Source organism: Mizuhopecten yessoensis, unplaced genomic scaffold (genome assembly GCF_002113885.1).
Source record: "Mizuhopecten yessoensis strain PY_sf001 unplaced genomic scaffold, ASM211388v2 scaffold213, whole genome shotgun sequence".
Lineage (NCBI taxonomy): Eukaryota > Metazoa > Mollusca > Bivalvia > Pectinida > Pectinidae > Mizuhopecten > Mizuhopecten yessoensis.
The window spans coordinates 55,906-73,409 of NW_018403434.1; the positions used below are offsets into that span (position 1 = coordinate 55,906).

The 17,504-nt window shown below is 37.3% G+C and overlaps 1 protein-coding gene across 2 annotated transcripts in view; it reads left to right on the forward strand.

The window, feature by feature from the left end:
• The first annotated feature begins 2,009 nt into the window (after window positions 1-2,009).
• Window positions 2,010-17,504, forward strand: part of LOC110464986 (monocarboxylate transporter 7-like) — a 60,803-nt gene continuing 45,308 nt past the window's right edge. For both annotated transcript variants that reach the window (XM_021520641.1, XM_021520561.1), the window contains exon 1: window positions 2,010-2,321. The gene's annotated coding sequence lies outside the window, so the exon portion shown is untranslated. The remainder of the gene's footprint in view (window positions 2,322-17,504) is intronic.

Below are 17,504 nucleotides of genomic sequence, written 5' to 3' on the forward strand. Positions count from 1 at the left end.
TAAACCCTATTTCATTTCATTTTGCATTTACATTATGATATAAAGCAATATAAGCTATATGTATTGTTCAAATAGGAATTGGAATCAAGTTTTACAACTTATATTAATTCATCTTCAGCTGGAAATAAAAACGATGTTTGAGGACTACATGATTTATGACGGATATTCGAGAAAGATGTAAAAAGGGAAATAGGCTAGAGCAGGATAGGATAGAGAGGGTAGTAGCTCAGATATAATCTGTGTAAAATGATGATAAAAAGATCTAGAGGTATATATTGAAATAGAGAAAATCTCATTCAAATCTTCAAGAGCCGACATTGAAATTTTTAGTACAGGAGAAAATTGACGCATTTTAATAATTTGACAGCTCATCATCGCCAAACAGCAGTAATTCAATTGAAATTGGACGATTTATCTCAGTGAAGACACGTACACGGCGTTGTGAAAAAAGGCGGCAATGTTAACAGATATCGTTCTTTCCGTACTTGAACATATTTAAGGACTATTAACTAGATTTCTACGACACAATTGAAATTTCAAGGAGCTGCACTCCATTTTCAGACTAGCATGGCGGTGATAACATGTTTTATGTAACCTTTATTGTAAACGTAGATCACTGGTGCCCAGTAACTCAAAAGGACCAAACTTCAGCCGCTCCACTCCTTTTGTTCGATGCATAGGCCATGACAAGGGGCTTCACTTTCTACCTTTATATATATATATATATATATAGATTTTAAATTTTAGATGCTGTTTAAAACTTAAACAATATAATTTGAAATGTCGCAGCTTATATAACCAAGAAGAATACGTGTAGTTGTAATTACCATATAAAAAAATTGAACATAAGAACTCTAGTTTCTGTAATCATCTAAATAAAATACCGTATTAGCTTTTCTCAACTTTACTCCGGGCCCCTCATTCCTTTCCATAAAACTGATTGATCCAATAATGACATAACCCTAGACTTCATTTCTACAAAACAAATCAAACTTATCCGTGATGACCCACTGACACATACAAATTTAAGTGACACCTCCCATTAATTTTTTGATTAAAATGTTCAATCTAAAGTATTCCTTTTATCTCATGTTTTATTTAGCAGTATATATCCTTGAGCGACTAGATACATCTTAAATCTGTACTAACTACAGTGTGGATCGTAATGTGTTAATTAGTGCAGCAAAGTTTTCAGCTCATTTCGGCACAGTTTTTGTCTTCATCTCTGTTTTTCGTGGCGAAATCAATATTAATGAAAATTCATTTTTTATTTATTAAGGATACTACTGAGGTAAAATGACACATGTCCTTATAACATAGAGTACCTACATGAATGTGTTCACTGTGGGTGGGCGTACGTGTTATGCGCGCTTATGTTTCAACAATATTTACATAGATATAATTATGAAAATGTCCGTTATATAGATAATATGTATGCGTAAAATGTTTTAAGATTTTAAGGGATTTCCTCAGCACAAAGCAAAAGAAACGATAAAGTCATATATCTAACCAATTAAATTTGTTCTCTGACAGCATGTGTCTAGTAAGTCTGCCAATGAATGTACAGCTAATTGTTTACACATGCCTACATTGGTAAAATCAAATTATGTCATGATGAGTCAAAATGTTTGATTTGTCTGGAAACCGAGTGATGTTATGTTACATCACCATACGCAACACCGCCTCCACACACGGAAATCAGTGACTAAACAGTCTGTTCTAAGTATAGAAATATTTCTTATTGTGGATATATCGACCAAACAAACCAGTGTTTAGTACCGCGTCACAGTTCGTATACACGCAGACACGAATACAGGTATGGCTTTGATACACCAGTCGTGTGTCAAGTTAAAACACACCCCTTTGTATTTCAAAGCAGGTAGCGACTGCTCTGTACGTACTCAACTGTTAACAGCTCTTGTATTACCCCCTTATGGCCCCCTATCATAACACAAAGACTTAATACATTCGTATAACCCTTGAACCCAAACTAGGTCAATGTCGATGACGTAGGGAAAAATACGGTAAATTTTTACTATATCATTAATTTTGAGGTATCAACCGTGAAATTCGACCTGGCCTATACTCTGGACCATGTTTTAATGCTGAAGATAGGCTGAACATATATGAAAACCACATATTTTACGCAGCATGGTGTGTGTTTTGATCAGCTGATGCATTGTTCCGCTACTCGGGTCACGTGCTTATGGTTGTGTGTATATGATGGCCAGTAGACGAGACGGAGACGTATAACAGTTAAGTACTCGTCCGAGAGCAGCTGATCTCGCGAAAAAGGGAGGCTGGACATACTAAAACGGAAGGTAAGGACGATGATTTTGTTTCGAATATTTCCACGTTTCATTTTTGTTACTGTGTATAGCTGAACTTAATCATGTACCAGTCAAAGAATATCGGTCCACTAAAAGCATCAGTGAAAAGCGTGGATGCTGAACCTCTTGATCTCCGTCTGAGGGGCGTGAATAGAAATGATCTCGGTCACACAGTGCTCTCTTCACTGGTGTACACACATCAACGATACAAATCACATGTCATCGGGTACCGTAGGGTCATCAAAAGTCCATTCATCTCTCTCCGTACAGTACGGAACATGTTCAAACATTGATACTCTAATACTGTATCTGCATATCGCCATGAACACTAATTGCAGAGAGAAGGTTAAAATATGTAGCTTTGAATAGACAGGTAATAAATTATACCTCTCTATACATATATGTGATAGTGAATTATCTGTCTTAATAGACAGGTGACAGATAATACCTGTCTTTATAGATATGTGATGGTGAAATACATGTCTTAATAGACAGATGATAGTAAAATACCTGTCATTAAAGACAGGTGATGGTGTAATACCTGTCATTACAGTCATGATCAGATGATAGTGAATACTTGTTATTATAGACAGGTGATAGTGAAATACCTGTCATTATAGACAGGTGATAGTGAATTACCTGTCATTATAGACAGGTGATAGTGAAATTCTTGTTTTTACAGACAGGTGATAGTGAAATACCTATCAGTATAGACATGTGATAGTGAAATACTTGTCATTACAGACAGGTGATAGTAAAATACCTGTCAATATAGACAGGTGATAGTGAAATACTTGTCATTACAGACAGGTGATAGTGAATTACCTGTCAATATAGACATGTGATAGTGAAATACTTGTCATTACAGACAGGTGATAGTAAAATACCTGTCAATATAGACAGGTGATAGTGAAATACTTGTTTTTACAGACAGGTGATAGTGAAATACCTGTCATTACAAACAGGTGATAGTGAAATACATGTCAATAAAGACAGGTGATAGTGAGATACATATCATTACAGACAGGTGATAGTGAAATACCTGTCAATATAGACAGGTGATAGTGAAATACCTGTCATTATAGACATGTGATAATGAAATACCTGTCATTATAGACATGTGATAGTGAAATACCTGTCATTACAGACAGTTGATAGATTAATAGATTATACCTGTCATTACAGACAGGTGATAGTGAAATACCTGTCATTATAGACAGGTGATAGTGAAATACCTGTCATTTTAGACTGGTGATAGTGAAATACCTATCATTACATACAGGTGATAGTGAAATACCTGTCATTATCATTACAGACAGGTGATAGTGAAATACCTATCATCACAGACAGGTGATAATCAATTACCTGTCATTATAGACAGGTGATAGTGAAATACTTATCATTACAGACAGGTGATAGTGAATTACCTGTCATAACAGATAGGTGATAGAAAAATACCTGTCATTACAGACAGGTGATAGTGAAATACCTATCATCACAGACAGGTGATAATGAATTACCTGTCATTATAGACAGGTGATAGTGAAATACTTGTCATTACAGACAGGTGATAGTGAATTACCTGTCATAACAGATAGGTGATAGTAAAATACCTGTCATTACAGACAGGTGATAGTGAACTACCTGTCATTATAGACAGGCGATAGTGAAATACCTGTCATTATAGACATGTGATAATGAAATACCTGTCATTATAGACATGTGATATTGAAATACATGTCATTACAGACATGTGATAGTGAAATACCTGTCATAACAGACATGTGATGATGAAATACTTGTCATTATAGACAGGTTATTGTAAATGATAATGAATTACCTGTCATTATAGACAGGTGATAGTGAAATACCTGTTATTATAGACAGGTGATAGTGAAATACCTGTCATTATAGACAGGCGATAGTGAAATACCTGTCATTATCGACAGGTGATAGTGAAATGCCTTCTATTATAGACAGGTGTTTGTGAAATACCTGTCAATATAGACATGTGATAGTGAAATACCTGTCATTACAGACATGTGATAGTGAAATACCTGTCATAACAGACATGTGATGATGAAATACTTGTCATTATAGACAGGTTATTGTAAATGATAATGAATTACCTGTCATTATAGACAGGTGATAGTGAATTACCTGTCATTACAGACAGGTGATAGTAAAATACCTGTCATTACAGACAGGTGATAGTGACCTACCTGTCATTATAGACAGGTGATAGTGAAATACCTATCATTATAGACAGGTGATAGTTAAATACCTGTCATTATAGACATGTGATAATGAAATACCTGTCATTATAGACATGTGATAGTGAAATACCTGTCATTACAGACAGGTGATAGTGAAATACCTATCATCACAGACAGGTGATAATGAAATACCTGTCATAATAGACATGTGATAATGAAATACCTGTCATTATAGACATGTGATATTGAAATACCTGTCATTACAGACATATGATAGTGAAAAACCTGTCATAACAGACATGTGATGATGAAATACTTGTCATTATAGACAGGTTATTGTAAATGATAATGAATTACCTGTCATTATAGACAGGTGATAGTGAATTACCTGTCATTACAGACAGGTGATAGTAAAATACCTGTCATTACAGACAGGTGATAGTGACCTACCTGTCATTATAGACAGGTGATAGTGAAATACTTGTCATTTCAGACAGGTGATAGTGAATTACCTGTCATAACAGATAGGTGATAGTAAAATACCTGTCATTACAGACAGGGGATAGTGAACTACCTGTCATTATAGACAGGTGATAGTGAAATACCTGTCATTATAGACATGTGATAATGAAATACCTGTCATTATAGACATGTGATAGTGAAATACCTGTCATTACAGACAGGTGATAGTGAAATACCTGTCATTATAGACATGTGATAATGAAATACCTGTCATTATAGACATGTGATATTGAAATACCTGTCATTACAGACATGTGATAGTGAAATACCTGTCATAACAGACATGTGATGATGAAATACTTGTCATTATAGACAGGTTATTGTAAAATATTTCATTATTGTAGAGTGGCTACTGTGAATGTGTCATTATAGACAGGTACATTTAAATGTGTACATAGGGGCGTTATTGTTAATATGTTGTTATTGACAGGTGGACAATGTAAATATGGTTTATGATAGGCAGACAGTGTAAATATGGTTTATGATAGGCAGTCAGTGTAAATATGGTTTATGATAGGTGATAGTGAAAGAGTGTAACCCTTGGATTTGAAGATTAGTCAGGTCATGCATCAACAGTATGATGCATCCTGGGAGATAGTCACAGTTATTGGTTATAATATGTACCTTAAAGCTGACAATGCAAGCTAAAATGCTTTAAATTGAGATTAAAAAAAAAAAAAATCAAATCTGGTTTTGAGATCTTCCCCATATCTTCCGACTTACGTTTATAAGGAAGTGCCGACATTTCAGTTTTTCCTTGCTTGGCAATGAGTATGGGTCTCGCTGGGTATAAAAAGCGCATTACCAGTGTCAAACCAGTCGGCACACCCTTAGAAATGGTAGAAGGAAGAGATGGGGAAGATCTCTAAACAAGGTGAACATTTTTTTTTTTTTTATAAATCTGAATTGAAAGCTTTTTAACTTGCACTGTCAGCTTTAATAAGGTCTGATTCCTCAGCTATATAATATATATACACTGTTGTATATATAAAGATACCTTGTAATTGGAGCTACAGTTACACAAATATATTTATCAATTTTTGGTACTGCACATCTTGTCTAATGTGATGAGCAGGAAACACCAAATATTACAAGTTATAATTACAACACAGCTGTATACCTTCTCATGAATATTAATCTTCCCAACTTCATTCAGAGATGAATCAGAGCTCGATTTTTTTTTTAAAAAGTGGGAAATATGTTCAGCAAAACACCAAATGGACGTCTCACTCCTGTATTACGGTAAATTTTGCAGGGCAAAAAATAGTTACACAGGATTATTCGAACTTGGGTTACTTTTGGAGCACATGTTTTATTCAAAGTCCTGTCAGCTTAATGGTAGCATATCACAATCCTACTATCTAGGATATGTTTAAAAATATTGAAACTCAATTTTAAGACCCTAACCCTAAATTTAAGATATAACTTAATATGTACACATACAGACACAAGAACAAGAAACAGTAAAATATTTGTAAATTTCCAGATATTTAAAAAAAAAAAGGCAGCACATTTTCATTTCTTTATCAACCAACACAAGCTAACAAGGCTTTAAAAAACAGGCCTGGCATTTTCCTTCTCTAAGAGGTTGCAAGCCTAACAAGAGCTATGGTATCTTCATTTTCCAAGAGGTTGCAGGCGTATACGTAATAGAGTATGAGCTAGACATCAATAGTTTGGGTCAATAGGTGTAGAACTGAAGTCTTTAGGGACTTAATGGTTAATTGGTAGACTTTGAACTATCTGTATCATAGATAACTGATCTTCATAATGGTTAATTGGTAGACTTTGAACTATCTGTATCATAGATAACTGATCTTCATAATGGTTAATTGGTAGACTTTGAACTATCTGTATCATAGATAACTGATCTTCATAATGGTTAATTGGTAGACTTTGAACTATCTGTATCATAGATAACTGATCTTCATAATGGTTAATTGGTAGACTTTGAACTATCTGTATCATAGATAACTGATCTTCATAATGGTTAATTGGTAGACTTTGAACTATCTGTATCATAGATAACTGATCTTCATACAGCTAATTGGTGTTCTCTCAAACAACTTGTATTATTTTGTTAAGACCACTGATTTTGATACCAGCATTATAAAGTTTGCCTTACTCTGATTCATTGAAGATGGTGTGAGTGTATAGATAAATAAACATAAACGATGCCCACTTCCTGTTGTAGATCTTTGGTAACTTTATCATCAGAGAATTCTGTTTACCATTACTGATATTGAGCCTATCAAGGTTTTCTGCTATCTGATCTGACGCCAATTACATTATCAAAAGCATTAGAAGTACGGGAGTAAATTATGATAGTATAGATTGTACACATTATATTATCAAACAAGAGCACTCCAACACAGCTGTCAGTGTAAACACAGTATCATATCGGACTGGGTCGATTGCTGGCAACCAGGTACATGTAGCTCATTTTTGAAGCATCCTTCTAGAATTTGGAGGTACTTGATTCAAATCCCAGTTTGGAAGTTGCATTTTTCCTTTCCGGTTACAATAATGACTAAGAACAGTGGTAAGGCTACAATTTGCAAGTAGTTTAAGAAAATTGTAAAGTTATAAACCTTCAGCTATGTTTGTTTAGGATCCCAGTACCACTGCCAAAAACTGTACGCATTCATTGGAAACTGTTTTTACAGACTTTAACTATAGCTTTGATAGATAATTTCTGAAAAAGAAAAACATACCTATTTAGACTTTTAATAAATTTAAAAAAATCAAAATCAAATAATATATATATATATACCAGATAAAATCAAAAACAGTGACCTGAGTGTAAAATACAATGAGACCAGACCATGATTTGAACCCTGGATCATCACTCTGTCCCTATAACCTGTCATGCAACTGCGCTCCTAATCAATGGAAGTGTCCTGGCCATATCAAGCTACAGTTATAGTCAAAATGAAATATAGGGGAGGTAATCCTGTATGTACAAAAGACTACAGTGGAATTCTCTAGTGTTTTGGCTGTGGTAGGACATGGATCCTTAAGGAGATTTAATTGTTCCTCATTCAGTTTGGTTTGGTTTGTTTGTGTTTTACATCCTATTAACAGCTATGGTCATTTTAGGACATGCCAAGTTTTGGTGGTGGAGTCCCAGGAGAAAAACCACAGGCCTGCCAGTACCTGGCTCCTCATTCAAATTTAGCTCTGTGTTGATAAGGAAATAATAGCACTATGTTCTACAGATTTGCAAGGATAAGGTAATAGTAATTTAACCTCTTGTCTTCATTTAAATAAACTTTACTGTCAACACACCAAATTACATCTTCCGTATCATTCCATTGGTTGATTGGAACCTACTTGTCTGGAGCCTTACACACCAAATTACATCTTCCGTATCATTCCATTGGTTGATTGGATCCTACTTGTCTGGAGCCTTACACTGGTCTTAGTTCTGTCACAGTTTAGGGTACGTGTACTCCTGTATACCAGGCCATTAACTAACTCCATCTGTTATTCCTTGTGTTCATCATCAACATTGCTATATCCCTGAATGTCCCCTGTGCACCATACCATGGCCCTCGTCTCCAGCTTTGATTTACGAACCTGTACTAATCACATGGAAAGCTGTACAACTGATGTTTGAGGAGTTAGCAGGTGTGATCTGCCAGTTAACCCCCTCTACATTAAACCCCTGTCATAATCAGGCAAACAAGATATCAGTAATGATCCTTTGGTGATGGGTAAATTAACTCTGGAAATACGGGTTTCAGTACTTTTATAAACTTGATTGGTTAACTTGGTTTCAGTAAAATTTGATGTAATAAACTTGGTAAGGATTACTAGATAGTAGATGCTGGAATACTTGATTCAGAAAAACTTTGAAGCTGGTAACCTTAATGATGGTGTATACCATGACAGCCAAGGAATAAGATGGAGAAACAATGTCTTACTTAAAGCAAGCTAGCTTTTCCAGGTCAGAAATGTTGAGCATGGTCAGTGGTTAGATGAGTGCCCACCTGCATTTTACTTTTAGTGGCAACATCGTCACCCTGTGGTATCATGTAAGCCCAGTTCCCGGTTTGGTTTGGTTTGGTTTGTGATTTAAGTCCTATTAACAGTTATGATCATTTAAGCACGTGCCATGTTTTGGTGGTGGAGGAAAGCTTGAGTTCCAGGGAAGAAAAACCACTGACCTTCATCCAGTACCTGGTGACTGCCCCATGTAGGCCTCAAACCCGCACCCTAGTGGTGGAAGGCTTGGGCTTCCCCAGGTCCTGGTGTTTAGGGAAGGTGCATTGGTACACAGGGAAGACCACAGGATTCCCCAGGCCAAGTCTTGGGACAAGACAACTGCTAATGCAGTGTAACCCTGGGACACCCTCATCACTAGTTCAGCAATGTCGAGTGTTGTCAGTGGCTGGATGGATTCCCACCTGCACATTGCCATGTAAACTTAAAACTGGTGAACTCAATACTGGTAAACTAGATACTGGATAACTTTAAACTGGTCAACTTGATACTGGTAAAATTAAAATTGATAAAGTTTAAAATGGTAAAATTAAAACTGGTAAACTTTAAAATGGTAAAATTAAAACTGGTAAACTTTAAAATGGTAAAATTAAAACTGGTAAACTTCAATGTGTTTGCTGTAATGATATATTCACCCTGACGAGGTAAAAATTAAACTGCAGTGAAAATTTCCTGGTATACAGTAAGACAAATCACATGCATTTATCATAATATGTGAAACTGCACTTGAGCGTATTATGATGTAGTATAATGGCACTGCTGTTCTGATGAGATTTATTACGTATGATATAGGACCTGTGTGATCCTGTAATATATGGAGACAAACAGGTGTGTGCAGAACAAGATTCATCAGCTTGATATGAAATAAAAAATATGAAGTTTGTTTTGAACTCAAACAGTAATTGAAAACATATTTTGCGAGCTATCGAACATATGTTTCCTTTCTCTAGCAAAGAGTGCAAAATACAGATGTGTGGTGCAGGAATGCAGGTAAGCCTACCTATCAACAGTAGGAAGTTTACATGGAGGAGATTCCACTTGCTCTAAACTTAGAGCATGAATAAAAAGTGTACATACACACTGCGGGAAAAAAATAGCACTTAAAAATGGCATCTTTTGAGTTGTTCTTCTTGCAGATGAAATAGTTAGATCTTAGAATATAGAAATAGCTTAGTAAATCTTGCTGACAATGTTTAATTTTAGGGGCAAAAATAGGAAGTTTCCCTCCAAAATAGGGAGAGTTATATTACCAGTATGAAAGGATGGTGTGTGATTTGAGGACAAGTGTATGAGCCTAGTACAGACTGGAGGCCTGGAGATAACGCCAGCTGGACTTCAAATCAAACTGTTTTATAAAACTTTTGATAAAATCCTATATCAATAGAATTCAATATCTTGGGTGGTTATTATAATAAGGGGACCAGGGAAGCTTGACACTGGTCATGGATCAGGACTGTGGTCAACTGATATTTCTTACAGATATATAAATACACGAGAGGATTAATCGGACACAAGCTGTACTTTACTGAGAACAGTAGGTAGGATTAAATCTCTGTGTAAACTCATTTCCTATATTTCCAGTTCAGTTGAGTTGTAAACACAAAATAAGTGTCCATCTTTTTATTTACACCTGGGTTAACATATAAATTTAAAATCTCACTCAAGTTGAGCAAACTTTGTTCATGATGCAAAGTTTAAAACTTCAAAAAAAAGTTGTATTTTTCTTTTAAAAGATGCATTCGTGGGATTTCTGAAGGTGATAGTTAATGATAAAAACTCGTCCTTATCCATCACACACTGTAGACTGAGCTTTAATGTCAGACGAAATGGGGTCCATACAGAAGTGGAGTTTCTCCTGTGTCAGCAGACATCTCACTTCTACATATTGTCACCTTAAACTTCCATGTAAAACAAGTCAGTGATGTTTGTGTTGAGGATATTAAAATACTGCAGTACAACATCATGATTACATGCTTTGCTGTAGACATGAGCTAGATCAGTTACCAGGTACATGGTTTGGTGTCTTTTCTCACAAATTTAAGTGGTGTATATATCTGTTACAGATGTGCATTGATTAGGTTGCCTTACAAGCGGCAGCTGTAGGGAATTTTCCTTTAGCTCAGTGATAAAGCGTACTAACCTGGGGATCGAGGGTTCGATCCCCGATGGAAGCACACAATTCTCTTTCCTATTACAAATTGGTGCCGTTGACCCTCCCTGTTCAAGGTAGGAGAACCCTTGGCGGGGAGTTAAAGAACCTGGATTAGTGTTTGAAAAAAGGGGGGAATAGTGTAAAAGATGTGGATTAATTTGGTTGCCTTACAAACGTCAGCTGTAGGGAATTTCCCTTTAGCTCAGCGTTAGAGCATCGGGCTGGAGAGCCAAGGGTTGCGGGTTCGAGCCCTAGCGACGGCACTAACTATTCCTCTCCTATTACATATGTGAAAAATTAGCATGTAGTGGAACTGTAGGGGGTCTTTTAATTTGCTGGCGACCTGTGAGGTAGCTTGATTGGTAGAGCATCGGTCTAGAGTTCGGAGGGTCCCGGGTTCGAATCCCGTTCTGACAGTGCTTTTTACTTCTCTTTGTTCATTGTTGCCGGTGACCAACCCTTGTTTTAAGTACTGGGTTAATGCTTGACAAGGGGACACCCGAACCTGGGTTGTAAATAGTGTTGTCTTTGTGGGTGAAGACTTAGAAAAAGGAGGGAGGATAATAGTGAAACCAGCCGGGTCCATCTTGGGTAACCAGGTTAGCTCACTTAGTAGAGTGTTAGTCTAGAATTCGGAGGGTCCGAGGTTTGAATCTCAGTCTGGCCGTGCATTATTTCCTCTCCTGTTTGAAGTTACCCATACCTCAAAACTATGTATCTATGTATAAATTTTAAAAGATGCAAGGAGATTCAACAAGAAAAATGAGACAGGGATCAGTATAGGTTGAATGCTCCACAGGAAAGCTCCACTCAGGATGGGACCGATCAGTATAGGTTGAATGCTCCGCAGAAAAGCTCCACTCAGGATGGGACTGATCAGTATAGGTTGAATGCTCCACTGGAAAGCTCCACTCAGGCTGGGACTGATCAGTATAGGTTGAATTCTCCACTCGAAAGCTCCACTCAGGATAGGACTGATCAGTATAGGTTGAATGCTTCACAGGAAAGCTCCACAGGAAAGCTCCGCTCAGGATGGGACTGATCAATATAGGTTGAATGCTCCCCAGTAAAGCTCCACTCAGGATGGGAATGATCAGTATAGATTTAATACTCCACATGAAAGCTCCACTCAGGATGCGACTGATCAGTATAGGTTGAATTCTCCACTCGAAAGCTCCACTCAGGACGGGACTGATCAGTATAGATGTAATGCTCCACAGGAAAGCTCCTCTCAGGATGGGACCGATCAGTATAGGTTGAATGCTCCCCAGTAAAGCTCCACTCAGGATAGGACTGATCAGTATAGGTTTAATGCTCCACTGGAAAGCTCCACTCAGGCTGGGACTGATCAGTATAGGTTTAATGCTCCACTGGAAAGCTCCACTCAGGACGGGACTGATCAGTATAGATTGAATGCTCCACAGGAAAGCTCCCCTCAGGATGGGACTGTTCAGTATAGATTTAATGCTCCGCAGGAAAGCTCCACTCAGGCTGGGACTGATCTGTATAGGTTGAATGCTCAACAGGAAAGCTCCACTCCGGATGGCACTGCTCAGGATAGATTTAATGCTCCACAGGAAAGCTCCGCTCAGGAGGGGACTGATCAGTATAGGTTTAATGCTCCACAGGAAAGCTCCGCTCAGGAGGGGACTGATCAGTATAGGTTTAATGCTCCACTGGAAAGCTCCACTCAGGCTGGGACTGATCAGTATAGATGTAATGCTCCACAGGAAAGCTCCACAGGAAAGCTCCCCTCAGGATGGGACCGATCAGTATAGGTTGAATGCTTCACAGGAAAGCTCCACAGGAAAGCTCCGCTCAGGAGGGGACTGATCAGTATAGGTTTAATGCTCCACTGGAAAGCTCCACTCAGGCTGGGACTGATCTGTATAGGTTGAATGCTCCACGGTAAAGCTCCACTCAGGATAGGACTGATCAGTATAGGTTTAATGCTCCACTGGAAAGCTCCACTCAGGATGGGACTGATCAGTATAGGTTGAATGCTCCATAAAGGAAAGCACCTTTGTTCATTGTTTTGAACACAAACAGGAACTGAAAATTTAGGGGCAGAATTGAATCATGAGATCAACTTTAAACTCAAATTGTCCGATCATTATCTTTTCATCATGTTAGCACCAATCAGCCATTGTAGGTTGCAGAGAGGCTGTTTTATAAAAATATTCATGACTGTTATAATAATTGACAACTATTGTACTGTTAACTACTGACGTCTGTTAGGGTGTACAAATAATTAAACGGACTCGCAGTAAGTACAGAATACTGTTGATCAACATTGATGAAGTTTGTTTTTTATTATGAACAACATGGTTTTGACAGTCCGCACACTTTACAGTCTGAAGCTGTTTTGTAAATTCTTTTAGCCGATTTCATGCTAGTCTACTCACAAAAGATGTTCATAAACACGGAATGGCGAGATGTCATACTTTTGTGTTTTATTTGTAACAAAGAATTAACAAGTGACAAAGTGAAATTCGAACACTATGAAGTAGACGATGTTTTGATGTTGGATTTACGCTATTGAAACCAATATATCTTACTTCGAGGTATCCCAAGTTTTTCGACTTTTCAGGGTTCAAATTATCCAAGTTTTATTTACTAAGATAAAGAAGAGATTTGGCCGGGAGATAAATGGGGTCTTCGAGTTAAAAGATTTCGAGATAACGAGGTTTAACTGTACCTAATGTTATAGCTGACCTTGGCATATTTCTATAACAGGGAGTACTTAAGCAATCAGTTATCAACTGGTCCTATATATAGTTGTAAACTGACAGCTGATTAGTATGGTATGGATATGTCTGCTCTTGTTGTGTGTCATGACTCATTGATTAGATATACTTCTGTGTATGATGTTTACACTGTTGACTGATTCACAACGACGTCGTTGGAGATCTTTTAAGCTATAAAATACGAGGCCAGCTTCGCATTGTATTTATGCCATGCTGTAAATAGCCTCTGAATATTGTTGTGACGATATTAAGTCTGTGACTTTACTGTTTGATATATTCATTGAATGTAAAATCAATAATCTTGGTTTATGACTGTATACTTCGACTGTTTAACTATCTATGCTTATATAATTATGTGAAGTTGTAAAAATTCTATAACTATTTTGAAGATTGAATGATAATGCTGCAGTATTTAAGCATTGAACTGTTTTTGTATGGTATTTATGATCTATTTGAATGACACAGCTTTGCAAGCAAACAACATAAAACGTGCTAGCGCATTATGATTTGTTTGCTTGCAAAGCTGTGTCATTCAAACAGATCATAAATACCATACAAAAACAGTTCAATGCTTATATTTACGTTTTCTCTGCCTCTTATGTTCTTTTTTAACTTATAATTTATAATTAAAATTAAAAATGCCGGCCTTATCGACAGTCCACACAATTTCGTTCAATAGTTTGAACAGCGTATTGTCGCGTGCTGATTGGCAAACAAAGTAGTACTTTGACATTTTAACAAACACTTCAAATTTATTCTACAATTTAGTATCAATACAATTGCGTATGATATGTCTATAGGGTGATTCCAGTTTTTCANAGAAAGTTGGATTTGAAATTGTTTCGATTTTCCCGCGGAACAACTTTCGCGCATGGACAAATACAGTGAACACCGTAAATCCGACCTTGAGGGAGTTATTTTTGGAAGTTAATTCGAACAATCCAGATGTGAATTTATTTGTTAATTGTATGGGAATCTGACTACAGTCGGTAAATTCTATAACACCCTCGTTATTTGACATGTCGTCGGAACCTCAAGAAAGCGATGGCTGCGAGACGCGTGAAACTGATATCGTTTGAAGTGAGTGATCTCGTTACAAATGTCTATGTTTCTATATTCTGGCTTCATCTACATGAATATCTTTCTGAAAGCATACCTGCATCATGCTCGGGAAGTGTGCAGTGCCCTGTAAATAGGTCACTGAAGCCTTTGCCTCGAGGTCAAGGTTAAATAAGTGAAGAACTTTTTGAGAAATCTTCTCTGGGTCAAACATTTTAAATCATGAGAAGTAAGTGATCTGAAGATAAGATCTTGATGAAACATGATGTGTGTCTGTATCAACCACATGTAAATGTGTAGTATACAGCAATTATGTCAGTGATCATGACTTAAAGGTCAAAGGTCAAATAAGTTCAAAATTTCCAGTGAAATCTTGTATGGGCTAGGGCTATAACTTTTGGCGAAAATTGGAGGAACACCTGCATCAACCAAAGAAGATGCCCATTTCTTTGTAATTTTGTCCTAATGACCCTCAATTCCAGGGGTCAAAGGTCAGATAAATGGAAAATTCGAGAAACTTGGTTTTTGTTGTAAGTTTTAAACCATTGAAGCTATTTTTTTGAATCTTAAACAATACCTAAATCACCCATGGAGGCCTAGGTCTTGCAGTGCACTATCACCTAAACATAATGCTATGTAAATTGTAAGCAAATATACAAATTGGCTGATGAGGGGACACAAATGTTCTATTTCTGATGTAGGTTTGATACACATGATATTACTGAAGTTGTCACCTTGATTTAGAACCACAGTGACTTTGGGATTCTTCAATCTGAATGGTGAACTAGTGGCGGTGATCTTAACTTACTTATAATACCTTAACAGTTAAGGTCCCCTAATGTCGACATTGATTTCAAACAAAAGTGACCTTGACTGTTAAATAGTGGTTTTGCCCTTGATTGAGAATGACATTGACCTGGACTGTTAGATAGTGGTTTTGCCCTTGATTGAGAATGAAATTGACCTTGACAGTGGTGACTCCATATCAGCCTTGATCTCTAATTACAGTAACCTTGACAGTGGTGACTCTCTGTATCAGCCCTGATTGCTAATTACAGTAACCTTGACAGTGGTGACTCTCCATATCAGCCCTGATTGCTAATTACAGTAACCTTGGCAATGGTGACTCTCTGTATCAGCCCTGATTGCTAATTACAGGAATCTTGACAGTAGTGACTCTCTGTATCAGCCCTGATTGCTAATTACAGTAACCTTGACAATGGTGACTCTCTGTATCAGCCCTGATTGCTAATTACAGTAATCTTGACAGTAGTGACTCTCTGTATCAGCCCTGATTGCTAATTACAGTAACCTTGACAGTGGTGACTCTCTGTATCAGCCCTGATTGCTAATTACAGTAACCTTGACAGTGGTGACTCTCTATATCAGCCCTGATTGCTTATTACAGTAACCTTGACAGTGGTGACTCTCTGTATCAGCCCTGATTACTAATTACAGTAACCTTGACAGTGGTGACTCTCCGTATCAGCCCTGATTGCTAATTACAGTAACCTTGATAGTGGTGACTCTCTGTATCAGCCCTGATTGCTAATTCCAGTAACCTTGACAGTGGTGACTCTCTGTATCAGCCCTGACTGCTAATTACAGTAACCTTGACAGTGGTGACTCTATGTATCAGCCCTTATTGCTAATTACAGTAACCTTGACAATGGTGACTCTCTGTATCAGCACTGATTGCTAATTACAGTAACCTTGACAGTGGTGACTCTATGTATCAGCCCTTATTGCTAATTACAGTAACCTTGACAATGGTGACTCTCTGTATCAGCCCTGATTGCTTATTACAGTAACCTGACAGTGGTGACTCTCCGTATTAGCCTTTTTTTGTAATGAGAGTAACCTTGACAATGGTAACTCTCTGTATCAGCCCTGATTGCTAATTACAGTAACCTTGACAGTGGTGACTCTCTGTATCAGCCCTGATTGCTAATTACAGTAACCTTGACAGTGGTGACTCTCCGTATTAGCCTTTTTTTGTAATGAGAGTAACCTTGACAATGGTAACTCTCTGTATCAGCCCTGATTACTTATAACAGTAACCTTGACAGTATCAACACTCCTGTCAGCCTTGATTGCTATAAATATTTAATGACATTGATCTTGACTACTCTCTGTATCAACCACATTTGCTAATAACAGTAACATGGATTGCAAGCTACAATGATCTTGACTTTGATTTGGAATGAAGCTGACAGTAGGATGTCTGTCCATGCAAACATTGTTAATTATAGTGACCTTCACATGGGGTCAGTCCTGACACCGACCTTGATTGCAAAAACAACAATGAACTTCACAGTGAGCAGTCTCCATGCCTATACATGAAAAATAAACCAATCATTGAGAACAATTACTGGTAAATCTGCTTACTTCTTCCAAATCCCCTTCTTACTTGGTGAAAGAAGTTATTCCACTATTTTTTAGCTGTTTTATCCAGGACTCTATTAACAATACA